The sequence below is a fragment of the Tenrec ecaudatus genome, chromosome 4, assembly GCF_050624435.1.
Source record: "Tenrec ecaudatus isolate mTenEca1 chromosome 4, mTenEca1.hap1, whole genome shotgun sequence".
NCBI classification, from domain to species: Eukaryota; Metazoa; Chordata; class Mammalia; order Afrosoricida; family Tenrecidae; genus Tenrec; species Tenrec ecaudatus.
Genome location: NC_134533.1, coordinates 44648413 through 44666310, shown reverse-complemented (window position 1 = coordinate 44666310; position 17898 = coordinate 44648413). Strand labels below are relative to the sequence as shown.

The window sequence follows — 17898 nt, the reverse complement described above, 5'->3', positions numbered from 1 at the left end:
TCCTATCGTTAGGCCTTCCGTGTCTGACAGTGTTTCCATGCTCTGCATAAAGTGGTCAACTGATCCTTCTTCTCATTTTGGGAGTCCCTGCTGCCATTTGAAACACCAGTGATGTAGTTCCCAGCATCACAACAACACACAAGCCACCACAGTACAACAAAGTGACAGAAAAGTGTTCAAATACAATATGACAAATGGACAGGCAAGAGATCAAAGATACATTGTATTGGGCGAATCTGCTACACAAGACCTCTTTAGAGTGTTGAAATGTGGGAGGTTACTTTAGAGAGTTGAAATGCTGGGAGGTTGAAATGCTGAGATGCACCTGACCCAAGGCACACTATTTTCAATACCCGCATATGCATATGAGAGTTATAGCTTAATTAAGGAAGATCCATATACTTACCTGGCAGAGGAGACACCATGATCAGGAAGGTGGATTTCCCAGGGCGAGGCTCATCCATTGCACCCCGGATGTGCCGACCCTTGCGATTTCCCCAAATGTGGGAAACTCGACTGCGTCATTTGTGGTAGTGAGGGACTGCACTCAGGCTCTCCCCTGAAATAAATAAATACATAAATAAATATATGCATATACACATTCATAAATAAATAAGGAAGATCTGAGAAGAATCGATGCCTTTGAACTGTGGTGCTGGAGAAGAATATTGAAAGTACCATGGACTTCCAAGGACAAGGACAAACTTGTCTTGGAAGAAGTGTGGTCTGAGGCTCCTTAGAGAAAAGGATGGCGAGGCTTCCCTTTGCGCATTTTGGACATCTATCAGGAGAGACCAGCTCCTGGAGAAGGACACCTTGCTGGGTACGGCAGAGGGGTAGCGAAAAAGAGGAAGGCCCTCAAGGAGGTGGAGTGACACCAATGGGCCCAAGCGTACAACACGTGTGAGGATGGCAGAGGACAACACAAATTCTGTTATGTGATAGAGTCCCTATGGGTGAACTGACTCCATAGCACCTAACAAAAACAACAAAATGTTTTCAAGTTCGCCCATGACCTAACGTGTATTAGGACTTCACTTATGCTAATGACTGAATATCTTCCACTGTATGTAGGTGCCACAGTTTATTTATTGATCTACCTATTGACAAAGTATTGTAAGAAAATATTAGTAAATATTGGTATAATCTTACAGCAGGATCTTGTTTCCAAATATTTTATATTTAACACCAGATGTAGAAACTCTAAGAACATAAAAATATTTAATAAAAGTTATAAACATTCAGTGTCTCCAAAAGTAACATTCATATATTAAAGACATAAAGGGCAAATGCATCAATTTTATGAAAGATGATGAAGTATATAACTAAATTCAATTTGGGATCCTGAATTGGATTCTAGAATAAAAGAAAGAACATTAGCTGAAAAAAATAGATGAACCCTGAATAAAATCTGTAGTATATTTAATTTAATATTTTCACAATGTCAATTTTGTAATTGTACAGTGATTTTATAGGATGTTAATGTAAAGAGAAGCTGGGAACAAGGAACAAAGCTACTCTGTTTTATTTTTACAAATCTTCTACAAATTCTATCCTAACTCAAAGTAAGCAAATTTTAAAAAAACAAAGGCAAATGACAAGATCGGAAAATTATTTTAAACATGGCTCTTGAGAGATTAGTATATTTAATATATAAAAATCCGCCTTCACACCCGTATTAAAAAAAAAATTTCTTCATAGAGAAATGATGCCTAACACTGGTAGGCAAATCACAAAACAAAATATATAAATGGATAATACATAAGCTAAAATATCCTATCTCATTATTAATCAAATAAATGCACAGCACATTAAGAAATGGCATTCTTTTCCATAAAGTTGACTAAGATTTTTTAAAATGTCAATTTAACATCTTAGTATAGATGTGAGAAAATAATTCTTGTACTTCTTAATGAAAGAAAATATTGATACTATCTAAATTCAGCTTGGGGTAATGTTTCTGAACTCTTGATTTTATAAGATGTGTTTTATCCTAAAGCAATAATCATTGATGGACACAAAAATTTCACCACCACAGTGCAACATCGATTTTATGAGCAAAAACTTGGAAATCACTTCAAAATAGCTTCTAATAAATAATACTAAATAAATAAAAATTAATAGTTCCATAAACAAACAAAAAGGCAATCACTAAAATTGACATTGTAAAAGAATAATTATTGCTATGAAAAATTAAATTGTTATGAAATGAAAAAATCTCTATGTTAACAATCACTGGACCTTGCTAAATTTTGTTGTCATGGTTTTTTTTAAAATTTAAAAGTAATAGTTAACACCTTCCCCTTACAATGGGTGCATAAGCAAATGTGGTGATGGTGCCCAGCTATTAAAAGCTATAGCATCTGGGGTTCTAAAGGCTTGTAGTTAAACTAGAGGCCATCTATCAGGGAAGCAACAAAGTCAACATGTGAGAAGTACACCAGCCTGTGTGGCCATGCATGTTCACAGGAAGAAGTATCCAGAAGTTCAAAAACAAGCAACCAAGGGATGTGGATGTAGTAAGCTAATTGGACAGTCCCTCGCAGAAGGGCCATACAGAAGGAATGATATATCCAGGGTTCAGTAGAACACTGATGGAAAACATAATGATCCTCTGGTTCTTTAATATTCCCTCCCCCTACTGTTAAGACTTATGTTTTACCTCACTGATATTGTTAGATTTATGTATTTGGATATATAAGATCATTTTATGCAGGAATGCCAGGATGGATGACCCTTTAGATTGAGAATAATGTATGTAACAATAAGGATTTCTGGGGAGAAGGGTAGGAGGAGGGAGGGGATAAAGGGGAGCTGATAGCAAAGAGTTCAAGAAGAAAGGAAATGTTTTGATACTGAGTGTAGTAGCAATTATACAATTATGCTCAATCCATTTGAATTATGGCATGTTATGACATCTATGAGTTCTCAATAAAATGATTAAAAACAATTAATAATAATAAAAGTAAGAATTAAATGTTGCAGCCAGGAAGACAATGGAACACATAGAACACAGAAATCCTGGAGAAGAGGAGCTTTGAAATCGAGAACAATAGCTACAGTTACGCCAGTGGAATTACGGAAAAGAAGACTGCAAGAAAGAAGCACATGGAGGGAGCTGAGCATGATTCAGAATTAGCCCTAGGCAAGAGAGCATCTGTCCTCTTGACGTGATATCTGACATGTATAATGAGAAAGCAAATCCGAGAGAAGGCATTTCAAATGTTTGACTCAAAGCGACCCTCTCTATGTCGGAATAGAACAGTACTCCATAGAGTTGTCAATGACTGATATTTTTTCAGAAGTATATCACCAGGCATTTCTCCAAAGGCACCTCTGGATGAACTCAAACTTTCAGTCTGAACTCCATCTCAATCAATGCAGGGCCACAGATGAATGAGGGTTCAGTGTTATGTACAGATTTCACCAAAAGTTCTTATATCCCTGGGGTACATTTCCTCAGGAAACTTCAGGTGATTTAAGATCTCAAAATATGTCTTCTAATGTACACACTTTATCGATTTGTAGAGTGAGATGTTGCAAAATACCTTGCTTGGCTCAGTGGGATCAGTAACTAAGACATTTGAATTGCCACCATTCAGCGCTATCACCTTCTTTACCAATGCCAGAATTATTATCATCAAAGTTGAGACTCAGCTTAGCAGATCCTCCTCAAGGTCACTCAACTAGAAAAAAATCCCTGGTCAGATTTAAATCTAGTTGATTTAACTCCAAGACCTTTTACTCTGATACCTATTTAGATCTGGGGAATGGAGCATCAGAATGCAAAAAAAAAAGAGGTGTTGCAACTCCACCCAGTTTGAGAATCTGGAATTCCTGGTCCAAAGACATTCTTAGAGCAGTTCCACAGATGTTGTTCAGTACCGAGCATGAAGACTCATAACAAGTGGCCGACAGAAATACCTTCCATTGAATAATCATTATTTCCACGTACAAGTTTTAAACAGACAGTCTTGCATGCAGTGTGGCTAAGCTGCCCAATAGAGAGAGCTGATGACCTGTGGGATTTCCTACATTTATCCTTCAGAGAATGGTATCACTCAGGGAATCTGGGTGGTCCAGACAATTAATGTGATTGGCTGCTTACTCAATGATTGGAGCACTCAGAAGAAAGGCCTGGGGATGGACTTCCAGAAAAATAAGACATTTAAAAACCTCAGGGAGCGCACTTCTCTACTGTCACATAGAGGGTCTCGATGGGTCAGAGCAGACAACGTGGCAGGTGGTTTATTAATTATTCAATCAATAATGATTTCATGATAACATGACGAGCATTACCAAGATATTTCAGATTCATGAACCTTGATTCCAGGCATATCAACTCATTTTCCTTTATTTCCCTATCTCCCCATTTTCTTTCTTCTTTCTAAAGATTTGGTGATGTGGCTCTTTGTCTGCCTCTGTGAATTGGGATTTCCACTGCATTTCTACATCTCATTAAATTAAAGTTAGCTTTTCTTTCTGAATGCTATAACCAGATACACATTTAACTATTTTTAATTGTAACATATTCTGTTGACCAAGGTATTTTGTTTATCCAATTTTCTTCCCCAATATATTATTAAAGTTCTGTCCTTCTTCCTCCCTCTGTCTACCTTCTTTAATCCTTTGGGTGACTGACTGTTTAATACTTTAAGTTTGAGATTATTATGATGATTTCCCTTATAATTTCTCTTTTTTAGTTCAATGATTCTCATTTTGTGCTTGAACTTCACATTCCAAGTCACACTCTGATGATTCACTGAGATTTTCACTATAACTACTGAACAATATTTTACTCCTATCTATTCTGACTCTATTATACTTTTTTTAGGTCTTGAATCTGATTTATATATTTTTGTTTGTTTGTGTCTTTCCCTAAGAGTTACTGAAATCAGAGTAGTTAGTGGTCTGTATTCCTTGGTAAATTGAGTACCTGAAATATTTTTTCTCTTTTAAGGGAAGATAGATATTATACTTCCCTAACCCAAGTGGTGTAGTACTTACACATTCAGCTGCTAACTGCAAAGTCACCAGTTCAAAACCACCATGCGTATCAGTGCTCTGCAGGAGAAAGAGGAAGCTTTCCACCCTGTAAAGACCTACAGTCTCGGAAAATCACAGTTATATTCTTTCCTGTAGGTTTGCTCTGAATTGGAATCAACTCAGTGGTAGTGAGAGTTTTTTTTTTTGTTTTGTTATATATCATTAGGTTGCAATCCTTTTTGCTTAATAATCTCTAGATGTTACACCATCATTTTTTAGCTTTCAGTATTACCTATGAATCAGATAGTTATATATTTTTGTAAGTACATTTTTATTTGTTTGTTTTGGGTGGTTTTGGTTTATTTTGGAGTGTGTGTTGGTATTAAGAAGTGTATTAAGAAGGTCATGTTTTTTGCTTCTCCCCCCCCCATTCTTGAACCAAAAAACATTACCAAAAGGTATGCTTTGTGAGATGTGTTGGATTGCTAATTGTCAAGTCTGCAATTCAAGGGAAGAAAATGAGTCTGTCTGTTCCCATGGAGATTTACTGTCTCAGAGGCTCTAAGTAGGGTAGCTTTGAATCCGAATCAAATAGTTGGTAGTATTTTTTTTTTACATATAGGAGTCCGTAGGAAAGAATATGTCTTAGCTTGTGGGAAGAGAAGAAGACCAGAAGCACTTACTCTTGTAGATCAAAGAATACAGCCTCCCATATGGATTACATCTCAATATAAAGAAAACCTCAATGATATAGATTAACACAGTGGGTGAAACAATGGCCTAAAACATGGCAACATTTGTGCGGAAAGAGCATGAGGAGACAACATTTTCACTGGTTTGCTGTGAGTCACAACTAATTAATGGCACCTGGCAAAACAAAGTGTGTAGTAATTAATGCCCTCAATTACTATCTGAGAGGTTGGAATTCATGCCGATCCAGAAGTGACTAAGAAGAAAGATCTAGTACTATATCCCAAAAATCAGCCATTCAAATCTCTATGGAGAACAGTTCTACTCTGACGTACATGTGATTGCCAAGAGTTAGAATTGGCTCTACAACAGTCACATACCTAGATAAAGTTATTTTCTCATTATCATTATTTAGATTTCACTGATATTTTTCCATATTCATAATTATTTTAAATTAATATCTAATTATTAGCTTTAAAAAACTGTACTTCCACTGTGAATCCCATAAGGCCAGCATGTTATGTATACTGAACCTCTTCTCTAAGACTCTTTTCATGATCAATTTTCATTCATTTCATTAAAATGTTTTTATTTATTTGATATTTTTAATCCAGACCTTCAATTCATACCTCAATGAGGACTTTAATCTTCTTATATCTGTTCAAATATTTTTAGTTCCCAAGTCATGTTTACAAATATAAAAGCTTTGTTTTTCTGTGTCTGGTTTTGCATAAACCATCTTTTGCTTTTTATTTCTGAAGTCCATCTTGTTTAACAATTCAGCTTCTCTGAGACCCATTTGTTCTACATATTCCACGTGTTCTTTCTCTATTTTATGGGTTTATTTGCCAGGTCAATGGGTTTCAGGATCAGCGATTTGGGTGAGAGTAATCCTTAGATTGGCAAGAAGCACAAAACTCTCTCTACACATGCGACTCTGAGCCATACAGTGTCATTAGACAACAAAACCAAAATTCGTCTTGCATTATCCTTTCTCAAGCTGCAGAGCAGGCCTTAAAATTGGTTTGGACTGGTTCAGTCATCACCAAAGAGGTGAAACTGTTCCTGAGGGGTTTATCTGACCTGGATTCCACGTGGCCTGAGTTCTTATCTGTACCAGTGTACATGCTCCAGTCTAGCCAGAACTGAAAGGCAGGATGGGTGTCATGATAGTGAGGGGCGAGGAAGACTCAAAGAACCAGAGGAAAATTGTGTGTGTCAAACCCCTCAGGAACAGAAATGGGAGTAGTGATACCAGAAGGGTAGGGGGAAGGTGGAGGAAGAGGGGCAAAAGGGGAACCAATAGCAATGATCGATGCATCATCCCCCTCTCCCCTGCCCAGAGGGGCATGAACAACAGAAATGTGGGTTTAAGGAGACAGTAGTCAGTGTGAGATATGAAAACCATAATAATTTATAATTTATCAAGGGGTCACATGTGTGTGGGGGTGGGAAGGAAAGAGGAGCTGATAACAAAGGCTCAAATAGAAAGTAAATATTTAGAAAATAATGATGGCAACATATATAAAAATTTGGTTGACACAATTGACATATGAATTGATATAAGCCCCAATAAAATTATCTTTAAAAATAAATAAACCTATAATCATAAAAAATATTAAACTTAGACAAACCAAAACAATTTAACTATGGGTTCCAGAAACAACAATAATGTGGAAAATTACAGGTCAAAGCCATGGAACTGGCATAGTGAACCATTTCAAGAACCTGATGAAGGAGAATGCATTATTTCCAAGACAACATATGAGGGGCTGCCAAAAAAAAAAAAAGGAACTTTTTCCCCCCAAAGCTATGTATTTATAATAGCACAACTTTATCACCTTCAAAGTACTCTCCATTACTCTTAGTACATGTGTCAAACCTGCAGTTGCATTCTTGGAGACTATTTTTAAAATCCTCTGTTTAGATGGCTGGTAGCACCTCCTTGGTTTTATTCTCCTCTACCTCCTCAAAGCACAGTCATTTCATGTCCTTCATTTGTAAAAACAGAAAGAAGTTGCACGGAGAAGGGTTAGGTGAGTAAGGTGCATGGGGCAAGAGAGGCATGCTGTTTTTTTCCCCAAAATGAGTGTACTGTGATGGCAGCTTAGGCAGGTTCATTATTGTAATGGCAAAAATAAGTCCCCCATATGCAACAAAGCAGGCCTTTTTTGTCACACAATATCATCCAATCTTTTCAGAACCTCTTAATAGAAAACAGTCTGACCTGATGGAAAAAAAGTCAAACTGCACTAACATTAAGATTTGACATTTTCATACCTGATGGATATCCAGAACGAAGTCATCAATTGCCATGTTACCATTTTTGAAACAAGAAAACCACTCATACTTGAGTCTCCCCCATAACGCTGTCCTTTTAAGCTGTGTTCAACATCACCACAGTTTCTGTAGCATTTTTTGAGCAGGAAACAAAATGTCAGAGAGGCATGATGTTCTCTTAAATCAGCCATAACAAAACACAAGGTTTGAACAAAGTTGCTTTTACAAAAATGTTCACTGTGATCAGAGAGAACGTTTCCAGGTAACACCACTGGGTGCACTAACTCAGAGAGGGCTGCTTTATGATTGCTTAGTGGGGGTGGGGATGGAGTATGAATACTGCAAAAGCTCCCCTCCACCCAGCGCAATTCCAGATGATGAGGGGTACCCCCTTGTACATTCAAAAGGTGCTTTATTGGCTAGCATCATTGATCAGGGCACCACTGTGTCATGCAAGAGATTTGGTTTCTATGCAATATGTACACTGTGCTTATTTTCTAAGAGGGAGATTACATTTCTAGCAGTGCATTGACCCATAATTTTTCCCATTCCTGCCCCCATATTTTTCAAATTTGGGCTCTATGTTTCACTTCATCAGACATGACTGAATGGGAAGAATCATTTCTAAGCATTGTATCAAAGACTGGCAAAGGCTGGAATTCTCAGCATTGGGAGAAAATATTGAAGTTACCAGTTTAACTTTGAAACAATTCTTCAGACGTTATGATGACAGATCTTAAATTCCTGTAGGACCTTGCTATTCAAATTATGTTCCTTAGACTAGCAGCAATTAATTGAAAAAGTAAAAATTTTAGAATATGAGCAGGTTAATGGATCTACTTAATGCCAAACTTGCTTAACTATTTTTACCACTAATAAAAGTGAATTAATTCATGATTTGAGTGTCAGAACTGTAATAATGATTGTCGAGATTTTTAAAATCATGTGGCCAATAAAATATTATGTGTTTTCTTGTAATGAGCATATTCCTGACAAACTATCTTACACAACACAACACTTTTCAACTTAAAAGCCCAATCCAAATTTTCATCAATGGTTAGTTTAAAATATAGAGTACAATGCTGACATACACACAAATAAAGCTTTAAAGATCTGAACTCAGTAGAGACCCACAAAAATACACTCAGAAACACCTTCATTCCATTCAATATTCTAGCTAGCAATTAAAATTATGGAGTTCCCCTTGGAGAACTCAATCTCTAGGGAGATTTGATGATATACTTTATTATGTTAAAGTACGGAATTTTTTACGTAGACCAGGCTCTTTCTTGATATGTGTTGTTATTGCTCAAACAGAACAAAAATTCTCCCTATTCTTCCAAAACAGGTTCTTCTGGCAGTCCACAGTGTATGTAATATTCTTCATCAAAAAGATAGAGGAGATAAAGGCAAGGCACCAAACGGAAATACAAATCTCAGGGTTGAAATAACAAAATCCAGGAGCAAATTAATATACTTTTCCAACAGACTGGAGGAGGCAGAGAATCGCACCAGTGACATAGAGGATAACCAGGCAGACCTCAACAAATGGGAAAAACAGTCAAATAAGACAATCAGAGAAGCCAAAGAAAACCTAAGAGCCATATTTGATGCTATGAATGGGAACAATATTATAAAAATTGGACTACCAGAAAAAGATACAACAAAGAAGTCAATAGCAAAAATAGGGAATTCTTAGAGGAAAACTCCCCCAGCTTAATAAATGAAAATCAGGTAACCATTCAGGAGGCTGAAAGAACATGAGCTAGACATAATCCCAAGAAGAAGTCACCAAGACGCATAAATAGTTAAATTATTCAACTAGAAGGAAAAGGAGTAATAGGCACTTATAAAGGTAACCAAATAAGAATGTGTTCAGACCATCAGCGGACACACTGAAGAAGAGGAGAGAGTGGAGTAACATATTCCAAAATTGAAGGAAAATAACACAAACCCAAGAATATTATATATGGCCAAATTACCTATTAAGATAGATGAAGAAGTAAGAGTCTTCCCAGACAAGGAAAAACCTCAAAGAATACATGAACAGAATCCCAGCCCTACAAAAGATTCTTGCAAAACCAGTATGGGCAGAAGAGCAACACTCAATGAGCACAAATAAGAGGCCATCACATAGAACTTCATCACCCAGAAGACGATAAAGAGAAAACAGCAAGAAGATAGCATAAGCTCAATAGTGGAAAGAAGGCAAGAATGAACCACACATATACACAATACTAACTGATAAGATAGGTTGGTTGTAAAACACCCAACACAAAAGGTACAAGATGACATCACAGAGGCCACAGATGAATGTAATAACACTGAATACCAATGGACAGAACTGAGGCATTAAAAGGGAGAGGCTAAGAGACTGACTTAGAAAACATAACCCATCGATCTGCTGCAAGGTACAAGCCATAACAAGAGACAAGGAAGGCACTAGATAATGCTTAAGGGAACAATAGACCAAGAACCAGTGAGCATAATAAGCATATACATACCTAATAAGAGACCTGCGAAATTCATAAATCAAACACTCCAAAAGATGAAAAATGAAATTACAGGCACAATTATAGTAGGTGACTTAAATACACCACTCTCTGCAAAAGACAGATCACAGAGAAAGAAACTTACAAAGAGGCTACAGATCCTAACCAGCACAATTGGACGACTTGACCTGATAGATATTTTCAGAGCTTTCCACCCCAATGCAAAAAATTCATTTTCTTTTCAAGCTCATATGGCACATACTTGAAGACAGACTACATACTGGGACACAAGTCGAACCTGAGTAAATTCAAGCACATAGAGATTACATAGATTTCTCTCTCTCTGACCACTATGCCATAAGGCTGGAAATCAACAAAAGGACAATGAAGGAAACAGGGAAAACAATTGAAGGATGAATAAGTATTGCAAAAGGAGTGGATATTGACCCAGATCAGAGATGAAATCAGGAAGTTTATAGGAAACAAGGAGAATGAAAATATGACATACCAAGACCTTTGGGACACAGTAAAGGCAGTTAACAGAGGAAGGCTGATAGCAATTCATGCACACCTGAACAAAGGAAAAGAGAGTTATGATTGATATTCTGGCACATACTTTCACCACTTAGAGCAGAGTCAACAGGACAATCTTACTAATAGAAAAAGTAAAGAAATAACAAAATTAGAGATGAGATGTGGGAGAGGGAAAACAAGGAAATTATGGGGAAAATTAATGCTGCTAAAAGTTGGTTCTTTGAAAGGATGAACAGTATTGATAGACTGCAGGCAAACCTAACCAAAGAGAGGAAGGAACAAATTTCAATAGCAACGATGAGAGATGATACCAGGGGAAATTACAATGGACTTGAATGAAATCAAAGGGATAATTACACAGTACTATAAAGGGCTATACTCTAACGAATCAAACAACTTGGAAGACATGGATAAATACTTGGGAAAAAAGTCCCTCCCTAGACTATCCCAGATGGACCTTAAGGATCTCAACAGACCCATATCAACAGAAGAAATAGGCAAGGTCATCAAAGAATTAACAACAACAGCAAAAATCTTCCGGGCCAGATGACTTCACAAGAGAATTCTATCAAGTATTCAGGGAAGAACTCACACCAATCCTACACAAACTCTACCGGAACAGAACAAGATAGAAAACTCCCACACTCTTTCTATGAAGCGAATATAACTCTGATACCTAAAGTTGGCAAGGATCCCACAAGAACTGAGAACTACAGACCAATATCCCTAATAAACATCGATGCAAAAATCCTTAACAAAACGCAGTCCAAATCCAAAATTATATTAAAAATAATTCACCATGACCAAGTGGAATTCATACCAGGGATATGGGGATGGTTCAACATATGAAAGACCATTAATATTATTCGCCACATTGACATGAAAAATTATAACAACCACCTGATAATATCCATAGATGTGGGAAAAGCATTGGACAACATCCAACACCAATTCCTGTTTAAGACACTCTAGAAGATAGGAATGGAAGGAAAATTCCAAAATATAATAAAGCTATATATGAAAAACCAACAGACAATGAAGTAATCGAGGGAGAAAAGATTAAAACAATCCTACTGATAAGGAGACCAGACCAGATGCCCTTTGTCCCCACTCCTATTTAACCTCGTACTGGAGGTCCTTGACAACAGGAGACAAAGAAAATACATCAAAGGTATTCGTCCGGGAAAGGAAGATGTGAAACTATTGTCATTCACAAATGATATGATTTTATATCTCAAGAAACCCCAAAACTCCACAAGTGCATTGTTGGAAGCAATAGAAAAATATGGCAGAGTGGCAGGGTACAATATCGACAAACAAAAGCCCATTGGACTGCTATACACATCAGCTAAGAACACAGAAGAGGCAATTAAAAAGGTAGTACTTTTACATTCACAAATTGAAATATCTAGGGATATACCTGACTAAAAAAACCAAAAGATTTGTATGAGGAAAACTACAGAACTCTATTACAAGAAACCAATGGTGACCTCAACAAACAGAAGGATATCCCAAGCTCACGGATTGGAAGATTCAATATAGTAAAAATGTCAGTTCTGCCCAAGACACTCTATAAGTTTAATGCTATCCTGATATGAATAAAATCATCCTTCTTCAAAGAAGTGGAAAAACTGATTTCCAATTTCATATGGAGAGGGAAGAAGCCCAGAATTAGCAGAGAACTCCCTAAGAAGGACAAAGTGGGAGGGCTTGCTCTATCTGACTTTAGCACATATTACACAACCACAGTGGTCAAAACCTTGTGATATTGTAAAACGATAGATATTCAGACCAATGGTAAGAGCTGAAAACCCAGAAATAAAAACACCAGCACACAGACAATTGATTTATGATAAGGTCTCTAAAATATCAAAGGAGAAGTAGATGTACTTTTCAATAAGTGGTGCTGGAAAAAATGGATATCTACCTTCAGAAAAATGAAGCAGTACTTTTAACTCCTTCCATGCACAAGAATAAACTCAACATGGATCACAGACTTTGAGGTAAAATCCCAAACAATTAGGGCCATTAATGAGGGAATTGGGACAAACCTGAGAACCTTGGCACAGGGATTACATAGCCTATCAGAAATAGGGAAGCATACAGAGGAGTCACAATTGACAAGTGGGATATACTGAAGATAAAACACCTGTGTACCTTGAAAGAATTCACCAAGAAAGTAATAAGAGAGCCCACAGACTGGGAATACATCTTTAGTAATGACACATCAGACAAAGGCCTTACTACTAAAATCTACAATACTTTGCAAGCTTACAATAAGAAATAAATTAACTGCACACTAAGGAGGTGAGCAAAAGACCTGAAAAGAAGTTTCAAAGGGGTAGAAATCTGAATGACCAATAAACACATGAGATAAATGTTCCTGATCATTAGCCATAAGAGGAATCCAAATTAAAACAACAAAGAGATACCACCTAAACCCTCAAAGATAGCCCAATTCAAAAAATCAGAAAATAACAAGTGTTGGAGGAACGGAAGGGAAATAGAATATGTCATTCAGTGCTGGCGGACTTGTCGGTACGGACAGCCATTATGGAAATTGATTTGGAGATATCTAAAACAGATGGATATAGAGCTGCCATACAACCCAGAAACCCCTCTACTGGCCATATTCCCAGAAGAGGCAAGAAACAAACCACGGGCAGACACTTGTCCTCCAAAGTTCATTGTGGCACAGTTCACAATTGCAGAGTTGAAAACAACCCAAATTTCCATTAACAGACGAATGGATCAAAAAACTGTGGTACATACATACAATGGAAGTGATGAATGCATGAAGCACATTGCCGCATGGGAAGGACTGGAGGAAGTCAGGCTAAGCCAAGTAAGTCAAGCACAAAAGGACACATACAACATGAGTCCACTGAGGTAAGCTAAAAACAAAACAAAAAACGTGGCCTAGGGGAAAATCTACTATATACATACCTCCCCGGGGTGAGGTCCAGCAACTATGGCAGGGTCCAAACCCAATCCAGGGATACATATGGCAGCCAACTAAATAAAAGAAGGAAAGAAAGAGGCGGGAGAAGACATGGGTAGGAGAGGAGCAGGGCACTCACCCACCCAAGGGGAGGATATTATTTATATCGCCACAGGAGAGGGAGAGAGAAACCAGGTTTCAACACGATGTGCCAACATGTGAATACAACATACTGGCATGTACCAGTGAACTAATATAGAGGTCTGTGGGGCCAGTCCCAATCCCAACTATGTGGACAACCCCCCCCCCCAGGGAGGTCTGTAGGGCCATTCTCAATCCCAACTATGTAGACACCCCACCCCCACTCCCAGAAGAATGCACCTCAGTGGACAGCAACTGAAGCTACATCTTGGGGCACGTCTGATAAGAGCACCCAGGAGAAACAAAGAGGGATTGAGAGAAAAGGCAACACACCCTGGCCTACCAAGCCCCAAGAATGATATTCCTGCTCAGAGCAAGCAGTGCACAGAGAGGACCAGAAGGCCTGCGCCACCACGAGACACGACGTCCCTCACTGAATAGTGCTATCAGGGACAATGCTAGAGACACAGTGTGGGAATTGTGCCCAATTTGAACCCATAACACTGGGGCGAAACATTAAGGTCACGTACAGAGCACCAAGGGGAGCAAAGTGATGAAATCCCGGGGAATACCAAAAATAGACTTTGGAGACAGAATGTGGCTCCCCATCAGACTCAACTGGAAGGCACTCGTAGAGGCCAACAGACAGACCTTGAAGTGTTTATAGGCTTTTCCATCTTTTTCAGTGGCTTTCTTTTTGTTGTTGCTATTTTGTTTTTGTCTTGTTGTTTGTTTGTTGGTTTTGACTTCCTTTGTTGTTTTGTTTGGCTTTTGCTGGTCTTTGCTCTTATTAATGTCTCTGCATGTCTATCTAGATATGTGGGATAAACAACTCTGTGATGAAAAGAATGGGACCGATGACTCCAGGAGGGATATAGGAGGTGGGAGAAAGGAAGGGGTTGGGGAAACCAACCCAGGGACAAGGAACCAACAAGTGAACTAAAAGCAATGGAAAGAAGGGATTTGGATGCCTGCTGGGGCTTAATCAAGGGCAAATGTAGCAGCAATGAATTACTAAACCCAAATGAAGGATGAACATGATGGTAGGACAAGAGGAAGGTAAAAGGAAATAGAGGAAAGAAGCAGGAGGCACAGGACATTTAAAGAGGTCTAAATATAGGTATGTACATATGTAAATACATATATAATGAGAAGGTAATAGAACTATGTACTCATCTCTTTATGCTAAGAATTAAGGTTGCAGATGGACATTGGGCCTTGACTCGAGTACTCCCTCAACACAAGAACACTTTGTTCTAAAAATCCGGCATTCTGTGATGTTCACCTTCCTGACATGATCACTGAAGACAAAATGGATGCAAAAGCAAATGTGGTAAAGAAAGCTGATGGTTCATGGCTACCAAAAGATATAGCATCTGGGGTCTTAAAGGCTTGAAGATAAACAAGTGGCATCTAGCTGAGAAGCAACAAAGTCCACATGGAAGAAGCACACCAGCCTGTGTGATCATGAGGTGTTGATGGGATCAGGTATCAGGCATCTAAGACCCAGAACAAAATCATACCCAATGTGAATAGTGGGGCGGAGGCCATGGAGTGGAGACCCAATGCCCATGTATAGATAATTGGACATTTTTCGCAAAGGGGTCACAGTGAAGAGATGAACCAGTCAGGGTGCAGTATAGCACTGATGAAACATACAACTTTAGTTCTTTGGTGCTTCCTTCCCCCCACTATGATGACCTCAATTCTACCTTACAAAACAGATTAGACCAGAACATGCACACTGCTACAGATAAGAGCACGAAACACAGGGAATCCAGGATAGATAAAACCCTCAGGGTGAACAAGGAGAGTAGAGATTCCAGGAGGATTAGGGGAGGGTGGGGGGAGAAAAGGGGAATCTACCACAAGGATCAACCTATACCCCCCCAGGGGGACGAACAATGGAAAAGTGGGTGAGGGGGGACAGAGGAGGATGTAAGATATGAAAACAATAATCTATAACTTATCAAGAGTTTGGGAGGGAGGGTGGGCAGGGAAGGGAGAGGAAAGAAATGGGAAGCTGATATCAGGGGCTCAAGTGGGAAAAGAATGCTTTGAAAATATGATGGCGGCATAGGTGCAAATCGTGCTTGACACATTGGATGAATGTATGGATTGTGATAAGAGATGTAAGAGCCCCAATAAAAGTATTTTAAAAAGTATTCTTCATCAACATGATGATTCAAATACATGCATTCTTTTTAAGTCTTCCTTATTCAATGTCCTCCTTTGACATGCACACAAAGTGATTGAAAATACAATGGCTCAGGCATACAAAGAAAATACAATGACTGGCATACCTTACCTTAGTCCTCAAAGCAGCATTCTTGTTTTTTAACACTTTCTAGAAGTCTTTTGCAGCATATCTGCCTGAAGACATAAGAGTTTTCCAGGGGCATTGATTGTGCATCCATGTAAAATTGAACCCTTGATAACTTTGATATTTTCCTCAGTTTATCTGTAAAAATTAAATATTCAAATGTGTTTCATATGAGTTATAAAGAAACAATAAAATATAGTTAAATATAAAAAATTTGATTCTATTATGTTGAATCTTCTAGAATTCATCTGGATCCTTTTGCAATATTCATGAGCAAGTTCTGCATTTCACAAGATGACAAGAGTCAGAAGGTCTGAAAGGTGATTTTTTTTTTTAAAGAAAAACATCATGTTTATATCTTCAATATGGCCCTCTGTCTTAATGATGTCCCAATTAGGATGCCTGTGGGATTTGAATTGTTTGGACGACTAAACACTAAGTACAGTTGTACAATTGGGATATAAACATTCATAAATAAAACCTCATAAAAATATTTCAAATTCAAATCACTCTCTGTATTTGCCTTTTTCCTTGACTCTGGTTATAAAATTTCCATCAGATTTCTGAAGGCACCAGATGTGTCTTCTCATCGGTATCACAACAGAGGCTTCTATGGCAATGCTTCTCTTGGCAGTAAAAGCAGAATGTCTTTGAGTCGGGGCAACTAGTACCAGTCCATCTATGTTGTTTTCTGGGCTGAAATCAAGTACACTGCAGGACAGCATTGCACCATAGTCTGGTCTCTTCTCATGCTATAAAAAAGTTTGTGGATAAAATCCATTTTCTTTGAATGACAATTTTCCATGAACTTCTTGAAGCTCCTTTGTGTGTCTCATTTTTCACAAAATTCTATCTTCCCTGCAGAGGAAATGGAGGAAGCATAGAAAGGCAGGGAAGTCAGAGTTTAGTAGCACACACTCTGCATGTAAAAGGTCTGATTAGTCTGCTGTATGTAAAGATAACATGTCCCTCAGTCAAAGCTGATCTCTCATGTGTCCCCACCCCCTCGCTCTGTCTTCTGCTTCCTCATCCGTATTCGTGGGAGATACTTGCATCCACCAAAGTTCCCTCTTGCTTTTCCACCTTACTCTCTAAATTCATTGGCTATACTCACTTAAGATTACATATTATATATATTCAGCTAATATAGTCTAAATTATTGGAATTATAAAATTGTAACTCAAAAAATATATTGCCAACAAATAAATCCTGATTCAGAGCCACCATCTAAGAAAAAAAAAGTAGACCTATTTCCTAGGGTTTTCTGAAACAGTAAATCTTTCTTCTATGGAATGAATAGCTTTAGTTTTGAGCAGTCGCTGCTCAATGCTTAACCAATGGTGCCACTAGGAATTCTTATTAAAAAACTGGGCAGAGCTATAGAATCACTTGAGTCCAGATTCTTCCTTTGGCAGTTAGAAATGGGTGGTCCAGAGAGAAAAATATTAGTAGATACCGTTTAGATGACTAGACTTTGGTGCAATAGGACTGTATCCTGTGCTCTTTAACTT

The 17898-nt window shown here is 38.0% G+C and overlaps 1 non-coding gene across 1 annotated transcript; it reads left to right on the top strand.

Moving 5' to 3' along the window:
* The first annotated feature begins 398 nt into the window (after positions 1–398).
* On the top strand, positions 399–562 carry LOC142447790 (U1 spliceosomal RNA). The gene has a single exon (XR_012784440.1). It is a non-coding gene; the product is annotated as a U1 spliceosomal RNA (small nuclear RNA).
* Positions 563–17898: the final 17336 nt, after the last annotated feature.